At 28.6% G+C, this 14,824-nt stretch overlaps 1 long non-coding RNA gene across 1 annotated transcript in view; it reads left to right on the forward strand.

The window, feature by feature from the left end:
• LOC147801881 (uncharacterized) overlaps positions 1-14,824 on the forward strand; it is a 287,387-nt gene that overhangs the window by 217,179 nt on the left and 55,384 nt on the right. The gene's annotated exons all lie outside the window — the stretch shown is intronic.

Genomic DNA, 14,824 nt, shown 5'->3' on the forward strand with positions numbered 1-14,824 from the left:
GTTTCTTAATTAAAGTCAAGCATGGAAAGTATTAAAGGTTCGTGACTTGTATGAAGAAGTATAGATCAAGGTTTCTTTCACTTTCTGATCAATTACATTTTGCGCAATGAAGTGAAGATCAGCCGGTTAACATTCGAGTTATTTTCGCTTTTCTAATTTTCATCAATGTCTGGATCATTGGGTTATTTTTCCCTAAAAGATATATATATATATATATATATATATATATATATATATATATATATATATATATATATATATATATATATATATATATATATATATATATATATATATATATATATATATATATAATAAACTCTACATTTTAATTTCAACAAAATAAGCAAGCTTAAGAAACAAATTCGCATTAAAACTGCAGAAACTAAGCTCCCTCTATTTTTTTTCTTCTCAAATTTTAAATTTTAGCCCTTTAGATTATTTAGGTATTCAGACATTAAAGGTTTTTTGGCATAACGTTTTAAGTCATTCGAAAGAAGATTTTTGTACTTCTTGATAAACAGTTTTTTTTTTAAATTTTATTCGTCAGGCTTAATTTTGTTAATTTTCAACATTAAAATGGAATATAAAGTTGAGAAAAATTATGATATTTTGCACTTTCTCCTTCAGAGCGTTTAAATTTTGTATTTTGTCATATAAAATAACATTCTTTGAAATGATGCAAGAAATTGTATACCTTATAATTCAATTTTTTCGTCGATTATTAAATAAAATACTAAAAAAGGATAAATAACTATTAAAAATTACATTTGAAAAAATAAATTTTAATGTACTAGGCAAACTTTTTCGCCTGAAATTTTCTCGAGATAAAACGAAAAATGAAACTTTCATTCAATCTCCAAACCAAACTATTGGGATTTTGAGGATTCTTCATTTTTGTGTCCAAAGATTAAGATTGAGTTTAAATCCAATACAAAAGTTAATTTGTTACTAAACTTCATGGCAATGAGCTTCTGACTAATATTGAGACAATTGTTGACGTTGAAACAATTTTATACTAAGCATTATATACACTTATTTTTGAATGAGAAGGAAAACTGAAAAGTTAATTGGCGAATAGATATATATATATATATATATATATATTTCAAAAATTATTTTTGTGTGAACAAATTTGGATTTTTTTACTGTCCATTGTATATTAGGTCCTTTTGCATCAAAATAATTCTTTTTTTATTGCTATTTTTAGAAATGTACAAATCAGATGCATTATGTTAGATGCACTGGTAGAACTTCAGATTCATTTTCAAGATTTTTTCAGAAAGAGCAATAAAAATGTGGTTTTTGTGGTGAACTGGTAAAACTGGTAGAAAAAATGGTCGAGAAAGGAATGCAATGATTATTATATATAATGATAGAAGTTATCTGTACTGCGAAATCTCTACTTTTAGACATAACTTTCCATGTGTATCAGTAATTCTTATAATGATGCTTTTTACGAAAAATGAAAATCTGAGAGTAGATTTCTGTAGATGAAAGCGTGTCTAAAGTTTCAACATTAAATTTGAAAAATGAGTCGTTCTTTTTGCAAAACCGGTAATTTCATTAAAATTTGGAAGTGTGTTTTTTTAAAAAAAAATTTTTTTAATTTTTTTAAATAAATTTTTCTATCAACTGATTGCAAGAAATGGTAATCAAATCCACGTTTAATATGCGATTAATAATCGCGTTCTGTAGCCAAACGGTCAAATTCTGCTAACGGTGACTATATTCGCCAAGTGTCCCCTTTGATCAATAGTTTAGTTATTACTTATAGCGTTATTGTGTCTTTGCCTGTGTCTGAACACTCAAAGTTTCTAATTAAATTTCATGCTTATTTTATTTCATTTCTTTTATTATTTTACTATAAAGAAGTGTATGGAGGTAATAAATCAGGAAAGAAACCAAAAAGCTTACCAAGTTTGTGTCGACTTTTTTAATCAAAATTTGCAATAAAATTGGATTTTAACATACCTTGTATCAAATTCAATCTCCAAGAGAGTCTCTCTGGGTTATTAATAGGATTCAGTATTTGTATTCCCACCATTTGAGATGTAAAATTTGACCTTCTTTTTATGGTTTTTTCTACGTATGATTAAATTTGTGCCAAACGGATTTAAGTTCTTTATTTAATGTTTCTAGAATGCTATCTTTTCCGAAAATCGATTTTCAAGTTTTTAATGTTAAAAGATTTAATTATTGATTGTTTAGCATTTTAAATATTAATTGTGCCAAATTTTGCCTCTATATTTTTTAAGGCCTGAAAAGTGTCAACTTGTAGTTGTGCAATTCTTTAAAATGGTACCTATACTCGAGTTGTTATAACTGCGACCGATGAAAATGCGACACTTTTTATTTTACTTACATTTTTAGAACTGAAATATTTTCCACAAGAGTTATAATTATTGACATACGTAGTTTCCAAACATTTCTGTCGAATGTCTAGTTTCCGCTTTAAAGCTTAGAAACATTTTTAATTAACACCACAAAGCCTGCATAAAGTAAACCTGGAAGAATACAAGGAGTGCAATAATCACAAAACTCTTTTGGTATTTTCCCTTATGTTTTTGTCAGACATAGTTTCTAGCACAGTTAAATTTTTTGTAAGTAATACCTTAAGGTTTTAGCTTGAATTTGATGCAGAATAGCTGCGTTCTGGATTGGTGAAAATTACACCTCAAAATCTCAAGATCTTCAAAGTTTGGCATATAAGACGCTTAAACGGGATTTTAATTAAATTCTTTGACAAAAATGTCTGAATTTAAAAATTAAATCTATTTCATTAAATATAATTTAAATTACTTAAAAATAAATTTTTAGTATTAATCCTTATTTTGCTAGGAAAATTTATTTGGTCAATTATTTTCATTTTGCGTGTGTCTTCGAACACCCCATATCCTACTCCAGGCTACAACCCTGATCTCTATTTTAAGCATATAATTGCATGTACTGTCTTAACTATTTACTGTTGTCTCATTGTTTACTGTGTTCATTGTTAACATAGTGAACACTAAATGGCCTCAGAATACACCGCATACAGTAATCAGGAAACATGGCCGGTAATGAGCCTGCAGTGCTCCCTAGTGCCACCATCCATTATAACTATATAAAATATCCTGTTTAAGTAGGACTAAATTTGGAGATTTTTGAGATGATAGTTCTAAAAATAGAGCGGCTTTGGAATTTTTTCACAATTTTCCATTTTTAGTATTTACTTTTTAACAAAATAAGGCATTTTCCTGATAACTTACTACAATAATATCTTGTGAATTGTGCTTAGGTTGAAAAACAGTTTTGACAACTTTTTTGAGTAAATGTTTTCAACATCATCCTTTTTTTTCTTCTTAAGAGCAACTTTCGTAAAACTAGCGGTTCAATATAAATTAAAGGTTAAAATAGAATTGTGGCTCGAATTTTTTCATTTAAAAAACAAAGCAAACAATTGTAGCTTTTTGAGTTGCGCTACTATATAGTTACTTTTCACTAATCAAGCAAATTAAAAAAAAATAAAGTAAATAAATAAAAATTTTGTTTATTCATAAATAAATAATTTCGAGAAAAAGGTTGAGCTTAATTAATACTATCAGTCAGACGTGTTGAATCGAGTAATTTTAATACAGCAAAATGTTCTTAAATCCTTCATAGCTAACTTGTTATAGTTTTAAGAATTGAGAAAAAAAACTGGACAATTATTTAGTGTGAGTGCTATTTTTAAAAATTAATTAAAGTACTAATAAAAGAAATAGATTAGCATATTATCAGAAAAAAATCTATGTGGTGGCATAGAGAATGAGAATTTGAAAAATTCAAAAATATAATGAAATAATTGGTTGAATAGCTCTGTGAACTGCACGTGCCTAGATAATTCAATTTTAAAATTATGACGTTAAAACGATTTATCAGATATTTTAAGACGCTTAAAAATTTTGGCTTCGTATTCGATAGCTCTATATAATTGGCATCTCTTTATAGTGACAACACTATTACAAATAATCATTGTTGATGTCACAATAGAAAATAAACTTTTTATCACGGTCAGAGGAAGGTTCAACATGGCAGCTTCTTATTGTTTTCCTTAACAACTATTTTTGGCATTCTTCTCACACTTTACAGCTCTTTTTAGGTATAAAACAACACTTAAAAGAACCTTTCCTTTTTAATTTTATAACCGTCGATTTTTTTGGACTGTTTACGACTACTTATGTTTAACACTGTAGCCTTGTAATTTTTAACCCAATCCAGAATACAAGGGAACTACTGGATCAAATTTTGTGAGAAATTTTGCCTTCGTGGAGGACTTTTCGATGGAACATGGTGAGGAAAACCATGTGGAGAGTACATGGAAAAAGACCACGAAAAGCTCCCACGGTTAGCCTGACGGCAAGGGGATTCCAACCCATGATCCGTCTACCGCTGAGGATATTTTACTTCAGCACTGCGGTTGGTGTGAGGCGAATGCGGTATTAGTATCGACCAGTCATCATTGGGATTCGAGCCCTTTCACCTCCTTGGATGGCGAACGCTCTATTCTCTGAGCCATAACGGCTCTTCTTTTTTAATTAAAAAATATGCCGTTATTTTTCTTTTAAATAAGCAATAATCTAGTTTAAACGGCAAAAATTTCCATACCAAATTTCATTTATTTATATTCAGTATTTTTTGAGATATTTGGGAAAATGTCTTCCATCTCTTAATTTTGTCGACCAGTGTATATATATATATATATATATATATATATATATATATACACAGAAGAGCCATTACATTATGACCACCCTCCATCTATAACAATGGGCTCGCCCAGGTTTTCATGGTTTCTCGCCTAGGAACAATGTTTTCATGGGGCACATTAGGACCCATAATCCTCATAGAACAATCCCTGACGTCTGTAAGTTACTTCAACATAGTTGCAGTCCAGGTTCACCCATTCATGGCAACAGTTTTTCCTCCGGGGGATGGTGTTTACCAACAGGATAATGCACCAGGTCATAAGGGTCGAATCGTCGAGGAACATTCCAGTGACTTTCAAGTCATGTCTTGGCCCCCAAATTGACCTGACCTTAATCCAATAGAGCATTTGTGGTCCTACTTGGAAAACCAAATTCGTGCTGCCACGCTACCCCCTCGCAATATGAGGGAATTGTAGGACCAGTTGGTGAGTGCTTGGTACCAGATACCTCAGACTACCTTACAGCACCTTGTGGAATCAATGCCACGGGGGGTGCTAGCAGTTTTGAGGGCTAAAGGTGGTCCTACATGTTATTAGCAGGGTGGTCATAATGTAATGGATCTTAGGTATATATATATATATATATATATATATATATATATATATATATATATATATATATATATATATATATATATATATATATATATATATATATATATATATATATATATATATATATATATATATATATATATATATATATATATATATATATATATATATATATATATATATCATCATCAGCTCACACGATTATATTTGTAGAAAGGAGCGCTTTCTAATATTGTATCAATATAGCCAAAGCAAATTATATCAATACAATAGTATGAGGTGCACTCAAAATTTTTTTTTACAAAAAATTTACGACACATAAAACAGAACACATTAAGTAAAAATATCACGCAAAAACAGAAAATAAAATATAAAGAAAAAACAGAATAAAACATGAAACCAAATCTATAAAGCGAGTAGTGAATTCAAATGAACTTACATAAACGGGAAATTTTTTCAATAATGATTCAAAATATTTTCGTAACAGGATTGCCAGATTGCAAAATATGAAACCAAAAGCTCAAATTGAGGTAAAAGCGTAAATAGAGGGATTTTGTATTAAAGTGCGTAATTACTGCAGTACTGAAGTGCTTTTGATTTGTTAGTTACCAAGGATGGGCCCGAAGATGGATGTGCGCAAGGTAATATTATACTGGATAATTTAAATAAGTTGAGAATTAATAATTTTAGAAAATTAACATTCATTTAAGAAAAAAATAAAATAGAAATGAGAAAGAAACAGGAATTGCCTGTTTTGCACATAATTTTAGCCACGGATTTGCCCAAAATGGATTTGCACGTGGTAAAAATTATATAAACTGACAAAGAAATTTTTTACGATAATATACAATTGACTCAATGATTTTATATAGAATTTAATTACTTTAGTTGAGTATCCATTGTTTTTTGTCAAATTTTGAAAGAGTTTGGCTATTTGTTTTTTGGATAAATAAATATTACTACATATTCTTTTAATTCTATTCAATTCATTAAAAATAGTATTTAATTAGATGTTCCTAGAAATATTAGAATTCCAAGTAATTAGTTTATTTATATTAAAATTAAAATAATTTCTTTCATCGTATAAATCACCAAATCAAATATTTTCTTGTTTTATAATTCCCAAATCCAAAAAATTGAAATTAATGTTATCATCATGATTACGCAGCAAGATAAATTTCTCGATCTAAATATTATTTAATAAAATAGTATCTTGAAAATTAAAGACAATTAAATCATCAATGAATCTAAAAACAAATTTAATATTAAGAGTGTAATTTTTTTTATAATAATGCAAAAATAAGTTAGCTAAGAGACATGAATAATTAGATCCCTGTGGTTTTCCATCAATTTGAAGAAAAATATCTTTTCCATTGTGAAGTTAATTATTACAAAGAAAAAAATTAATTAGATTTTCCCAATATACAAAATCGCAATAAAGGATATTTTTAAAATCATTGTAATAATTAAAAAGGACATCTTTTAGTTTAGAAAGAGGAATGCTATTGAAAAGATCCTGGAAATCAAAAGTCGCAATAGAATTAATTTTATTATGTCTAATGAATTCTAAAATCTGTCGATTATTAGTGATAATCCAAGAAAAACCTTCTTTAATAATATTGTTAATATTTTTATTTAAGTAGTTGGGGAAAGTGGTGCCAGGTGTAGTTAGGTAAGTATTAAATCCACATGTGACTGTTCTAAATTTAAAAGGAATTTTATGAAATTTAAGACTGATAATTAAGTAAGGAAATTGTATATTGCTAATTTTAATTTTTAACCTCTTATATAAAGTTAAAATTTTTTTAATGACAATATTATTATTTAAATTACTAATTTTAAAATTTTTAATATTTTTTAACTCTGTATTTAAAAGTTCAACATAGAATTTTTTTACAGAAGATTGAATTATTGTTAGCTTTGTCTATGGGAGTAAGGACAAAATTTTTTTGTAGTTGTTTAAATGATTGAACAATTTTAGAAAAATTTGTTAAATTGTTACTGTTATTTAAATTATCCTTATTATTGAAAACAAAGTTTTTGAAGTAATAATAAACACTCCATTTCCATTCTGTTAGCATACCTAAAGGTAAAGAGAATCTATTTGATATCTTTGAACAAATACTATTGAGATCATTAAGAAAGTATTTCAGAATTTTATTAATTGATATATGGTAAATAGATCTAAATTTTGTGCCTTTTCTCATTAAATTCCTAAGTTCTAAGTTTTCTATAATATTTAAATTACCAGTAATAATATGTTTATGATGTTTATCAACAAAATCAAAACATTTCTCTTCTTCACATGATTTTTCTTAATTTTCTTCGTGTTTTTTTCCTCTTTTTGTATTTATTTATTAATAAATTTTAGTTCAAGTTATGTATTTTACTTTATATATTATAATCTGCAAATAAAATTTATCAAATGAGGAACCTCAGTTTTACTTTAGAGATCAAGCTCTTGCCACTTAAGCCACCCAGACAATACCTTGCAAACATGAACTTACTCTGAAAACCCTATAAGCATTAGCAAATCGCAAAGACATATAATAATGAATATGTAATAAAAATATTGCTTTTTCTCAAATACTCACCACCATTTACTAATTTGTAAAGAAATTATAGTAATTTTTTTCTTCAAACTAATTGAATTTCTTATCTTTTTTTATCAAGTATTAAATTATGTTTGTGAAAAAGTAATTTAGTAACATTGTAAATTTTAATTCAGATGAGGCAAAGCATATCAAGAAATTTAGTATCTTATTAAAATATTGAAAATTACTTTCAGATGTAATTTCAAAAGTGTAAACATATAGGCATATACTAACATAATTTTTATTTTAAATTAATGTAAATTAAAAATAAGTTTAAATTGAATGTACTCTCTTAGCAGCGAAACTCATCTATCATATTTTTGAGTGAATATTTTGTATTTTTCTCATGAATGCTGTGATATGTAAAAATATGTAAAAAGTATAATATATTTAAATTTTAAGATTATTATTTTGTATAAAAATTATTACATTCTGTCTATGCATACAAACATCAAGGTTATTGTAAATGAATAAATTATGTTTGAATATCGATCTGGATCTGTATATTTTTTGTTATTATCTCCAAGTTATGTAATTATTTTCACAATTCTTAATTTACTTCAAATTTATAATTTCCCTACACCAATTTAATTAATTTTTTCTTAATTAGAGATTGGGGATTTACCAATCCAATATTTGTCTACTCTTTTATATAAATTTTTATTTGTGAAAGTATTATTTTCATTTTTAAATAATATAATAATTTCAGAACACACAGTAATAACAATTTGTTTCAGCTTAAAATTCTTCTTTTCTAAAATATTAGTGGTACTTACTCTATAGTATCTGTTGGTGCTTTAACGAATAGCATGCGAAAAAAAGAATTTTAATTTTACATATATATCAATGAGAAGAAAGAAAAAAAATGTATTTTCCATAACAAATCTTAAATAAAAATAGTTTTTTATACATTTGAATAATTAAATTATAATTTAATTTATATAAACTTGGTGCTCTACTTGACTATTAAATAATAAAGAAAAGTTACACTAAAGTGTAACTGTTCCATATTTGGTTTAATTAAATACCCCCCCCCCCTTATCATGGCACCTTTTCTCTTAATTTAGGATTAATAAATTGTCAATTTATGATACAATTATCTCCTCTCTTTTTTATAAATACTTAATAATGTTTACTTTTAATGATAATTTTCTCTGCTTTTTGGCTCTTCAAAAATACCAAATCACCTTCCTTCGCTTTTCCCTTCAAAACACTTATTTTTGGTGCAACCTTTCCCTGTTTCTAGGTTTTTTCAAAATACCCATTTTTGGTGCAACCTTCTCCCGTAATTTGGAGCTAGTGAAAGCACCAATATATAGTAAAACTGATCACCACTTTATGTAGCCAGCAAATGAATACCAAAGTTTGGCGCAACATAGCTCGAAATTTTTTACAGTGTAGATAGATATTTGATATGATACTCTCCTTTAAACAAAGTTCGTAAGGCACTAAAGATACTGAAATTGTGGCAGTCAACCTAAGAAGATAAAAAGTATTTTTTTTTTACGTCTATATTCACCACAATGTTCAACCTCAATTGCTCCAAATATTTGATTTCCAAGTTTTAGTTTAAAAGTTAAAGAAAATAACTTCATAATTTGTTGATGCTACGGTTCTCTTACTTTTTTTAGGAATGAACCAGGTTCAAAGATTAAAATACAGAAGTTTATTTCTAGGAGCATAAAATTCTTTTTAAAAATAATGACCTTAACACAGTAAGCTCATTTTTGTTGTCATATTTTTTGAAGTTTTTATCGTTTCGCTTTAGTTATTCATTTAGTACCACAATATATTAAATTACTTCAAGCGATATTAAAAGAACGTAAGATGATGGCCTCATAGATTGAAAAAATAATAACTAATCCCAACTTTCTAAAGAAAATCAATGCATTACTATTTTTTATTTTATTGATAGCCGTAAAAACATTTTTAAAGACGTCAAAAAATTCCATTTACAATTGAAATTTTAAAAGTCGAATTAGAAAGTCCCCTAGTACCAGGAATCAAAGTTAAATAGTTAGAAGGACAATTATTTAAAATAAGTTAACGTTTCCGTCTTACTCGAAATTGTTGAAAATGTATACAGTCGAACCCCGCTATAGTGAACCTGGGATATAGTGAACACTCGGATGTAGTGAACTTTTTTAGCGGTCCCGTCCGTATTCCTATTTAAGTAATGTTATTTTTAACGCTTATAGTGAACAGCTTAGAACTTGGAAACTCGGTTATAGTGGACTCAAATTTCATTTCTTTAAATATCTTTTTCAGTCCTCCATCTTTAAACTTGTAGGTGTTGGGACTGAAAATGAATGCATTCCTATAAAATGTGTCATATTACTCTCCTTTATGCTTATCACTTTTAACTATACTGTAATAAATGTCAAACAGATCATTTATCTTATACTCCCCCCTCCCTGACAAGCCTCACTTTCTCTCTTTTCCCCAAGCTTGCTCTACAACTAGTTAACTTGGCCACCTGCTGAATTTTTGGAATTTTCTTATCTGTTCAAACCATATTCTTTACAAATCACCCCTTGACAATCAAAAAGGGGAACAATTTAACTCATTCTACAGCTGCTCTCTTCATATTCTTACATTATCTATTTGAGACAAGATTTTTATTTCAAAAGCAGTGAAAATGGCAAATTCTCTAAAGAGAAAAGCGTTTTCGATAGACGACAAAGTTAAAATTGTAAAGCGTATTGATGATGGAACCAATCAATCGACATTGTGTAAGGAATTTTCCTTGTCAATATCTACAGTTTCAAACATTTAGAAAAATCGAAGTGCAATTCTTGCGGCATACGACAAAAACATGGTTTCATCGAAAAAACTGCGTGGAGCTGAAAGAGAAAACGTAGAAGATGCTTTGTTAAGATGGTTCGAAATCTTGTTCAAAATGTAAAAATCTTACATTCTTTGCACATTGTAGATAAGAAAATTGATGAACTCAATTTAAAATCAAATTGTGTTCAATCAAAAATCACAAATTTTTTTCATAAAAAGTGAAAATAAAACTAATATTTAGCGACGTAATTACTTTTTCCATCAATTTTTGCTTTATTATCTGTTAATTAGTTAATAATTTTTTAAATAACTTATGCAAAATTGCAAAGCCAATTTTCAATCATTCAACTGTCTTATGCAAAAAATATTTTTCAAAAAATTTGGATATAGTGAACCATCGGTTATAGTGGACACATTACTGAGTCCGCAGACGGTTCACTATAGCGGGGTTCAACTGTATTTTATTTATCGATTCCGAAATTTATTCTAGATCTATTTTAGGGTATACTTAAGGCGAGCTTTGAGTTTATTTTTACACCCTTATTTACTTAAAATTATTAAATAATTTACTTAAAATAAATTATTCGAGCTATATGATTTAATGCGTACATAGTCTAATAGTATACGAGACTTCCAAAGTATATCCTTATCCTTGATACCGCTATCAACAAATTTATGGAATAACCTTAAATAAATTATAATAGTTAAATTGTTTCTCGTTCTAGCTTTCAAGCAATACTATGTTTCGTTTAAACAGATTTCAATTCCGGAAATAACAAAATTATTGAGAAGATTCCTTTGAGCAATATCATTCTTAGTTAGAGGATAAGAATAACATTGCTCAAAGGAACCTTCTCAATAATTTTGTTATTTCCAGAATTGAAATGAATTGACGAAATACAGGAAAAATATGCATTCATAATTTTTGTAAAAAGTATGCTAACCCTCTCGCTGCGTTTTTTTTTTTTTTTTGCTTTTTTTTTTAATCAAATAGATTCAAAAATTGCTTATTTTTATTACATATTTAAAATCAAATTATGATTCTAAAAATAGTAAGGCTTTGGAATTTTTTTTTACTATTTTCAGTTTTTAGATTCACTGTTTAACCAAAAAAGGTAAATTCCAGATAACAAATTATACTATAATAAAATCATGTGATTTTTGGGAAAGTTGAATAAAAATTTTAACTAAAGTAAGTTTTTACATCTTTTTTTTAAAAGAGCAGCTTTTTTAAAAGTTATCGGTGTAATATATAAGTTTATACGTCAAAATAAAATTGTGGTTCGAATTTGCTCATTTATAAAACAAAGCTAACAGCAGTGGTTTTTTGAGCAGCACAAATATGTATATACTTTTCACGAATCAAACAAATAAGAAACAATAAATTAAATGAATAGATAATTTATTTGTTTATTGCTAAAGAAATAAGGGTGCACTTATTCAATACAATCAATGAGACGTTTTGCACAGAAAAATAATAATATAGCAAAATGTTCTGACATTCTTATCAGCTAACTGGCTATAGTTCTCAGACTCGAAAAAAAAAAACTTCACAATTATTTAAAAGTGTTACTTTGAAGAAAAACTTCAGGTTGAGCCCAGTGAAGGTTTTGAAGTGGTCTTTAATTTACTACTAAAAAATAAGCAAAATAGATCAGTACATTATCAAAAAAAAATAAATAAATCTGCGTGGTAGCATAAGGAAAGGGAATTTGAAAAATTTAAACAATTGGTTGAATAGTTCTGTGAACCGCACGTGATCAGATAATTAAAAATTTAATTATAAAATTAAGATGCTCTGACGATATATAAGATGCTGAAATATTTTAAGACGAATAAAAGCTACTTATTAGACAGCTCCTTATGTTCTTTATACTCTTTCCCAGATAGCAATATAAGGTTTTTTCAACACAACAAAAATCTTTTCATGCAAACCTAAAAAGGGTTTTTTACACGGTTTACGTGTAAACCTTCTAACCTTAAAACGAGGTCTGCGACAATCTGCTCTATTCTACACACATTACCCTAATCCAAAACCTTGGAAAACAACCTTCAACATAACAACCTTAAAACGAGGTTGTCTTAGGGTTTTCAAGCGGGAAAAAAAACCTTGAATAAAGTTAGTTCTAAGATGAAAATCATCTTAAATCTACATAATTATAAGGTTTCCGTTTGCAGCTTTTTCGTATGCTCAGCTAAAATCTACCCTGTCATAAGATTTTCATTGACAATGCAATTTAATGCTATTGCTAGTGTACGTCGGCTAAAACGTCATTCTGATGTCATCTTTGATGTCATCTCTCCCACGATTGCATGACGGCGCGCTTCATTATTTGTTTTATATTTTACTTCTTATAGCTTTCCCAGTCCGAGGAAAATTCTCCTTTCCATCAATTTTGCTTGATTATTTTGGGGAAAATAGTCGTTTTTTATCAGTCTGACTTACTTTGATGTAGGAACTTAATGATTTACAAGTTAAAATATCATTTAATATGAAATTTTTTATTTTATTTAACGATTTGATTGATAAAAACACAAAATAAATAGAACATATGTAATACTCAAGTCCCGCAGTGAACTGATCGTTAAGACACGGTTCCCAGCAGATCACCGAAGTCAAGCATCACTGGCGGCGGTCAGTGTGCAGATGGGTGACCCACTTGGATCAGTCTGCGTAGGGACCGAGGGTGTGCGGTATTGGTCCTCGTTAAACTGTGCTACCGTAAAGTGCTCGACTTCGCGTGCAGGTCGTTGGGCTACCGAAGCGGGGGTGCCATCCCCTCTGCAGAGGATCAAAATTGTTACGGTATGTCTTCGGATCATCCTCAGGGATGTTTCCCAGACCGTCGCCAATAGCCCATTGCGCAGCTCTAATTCGACGTAAATGAACAAAACAAACAAACAAACAATGTAATACTCAAAGAGGGTCTGCTCATTTTCTTCTTTCTTATTCAGAAATTTATGCGGTGTGAGAAATTTTGATGAGTCAAAAGTGTTCAGTTTCTTGTATATCAAAGAAAATTAACATGAAATATCTTCTTTTGTCAAAATAAATAAAATGCAACTGATTAATTATCTCTTACTTAATATGCATATGATAAATGTAGGAAATTTAATGATAACAAAAGATTTTTTTAAAAAAAAATCGTTTAATGAATGTAGAAATTCCAAACATATTTTTTAATGCACAACAACAAATAAATATTATGATTATCATAACAATTAGTATATGACAAGTGCATTTGTACAAATCAGATATGCCATAATTATATTAGGTATTTTGTTAATATATAAAAATATTATCTGTATAGTAACCATTAGTGAATAATACGAAACAGATGTACCATAATTAAATCAACTATTTCGTCAATACATAAACAAATGATATTATAGGTATAATAACCACCAGTGAATACGTAACATATTTAACATGAAGGAATTAGCGAAACAATCTTCATTCAAATAAATGACTTCCTCGTCAGATATGCTCCTTTCTCTGAAAAATAAGAGGAAATTTTTGTGTGCGTACTTGCGTATATTGAATGAAATTTTATGCATATACATATGAATTGTATGTATACATACATATTGTACGTACAGGAATACATGCCTACATTATATGTATACAGGTGAATGCACACGTATAAATAAAAATACATGAATACACACGCAGTATATAATTATATATCTATGGTTACTTTAACTATCGTTGTATGAATAACATTGTTATTAGACAGTACATGCATATAGTACTTGCACACGTGAGTACATTGTATGTCATATGGACGTAGAATGAATAAATTACTTGTTGAAAACAAAAAGCAGACTACTCTAAAAATTTTTTGATCTAATGATCGGTTGTTTTTGTTGGTCTATGTCGTAATAACGATGAACAATGGGCTATTGGTGTAGAGTAGGGAAACATTCTTGAGGATGATGTCACCAATTTTGATCCTCTGCAGAGGGGATGGATCTTCTCCTTGACGACCTGTGCGTGAAGTCAAGCTCTTAATGGTGAAAAGCTTAATTAGGATAGATACCGCACACCTTTGGTTCCTTTGTAGGTTGATCAAACTGATCACCCATCCACACACTGACCGTAGCAAGTGATCCTTGACTTCGGTGTTCTACTGGGAACCGTGTCTTGAAGTTCACTCTA

This window comes from Parasteatoda tepidariorum, chromosome 11, assembly GCF_982258835.1.
Source record: "Parasteatoda tepidariorum strain Cologne lab strain chromosome 11, Ptep-v5.0, whole genome shotgun sequence".
In the NCBI taxonomy this organism is placed as follows: domain Eukaryota; kingdom Metazoa; phylum Arthropoda; class Arachnida; order Araneae; family Theridiidae; genus Parasteatoda; species Parasteatoda tepidariorum.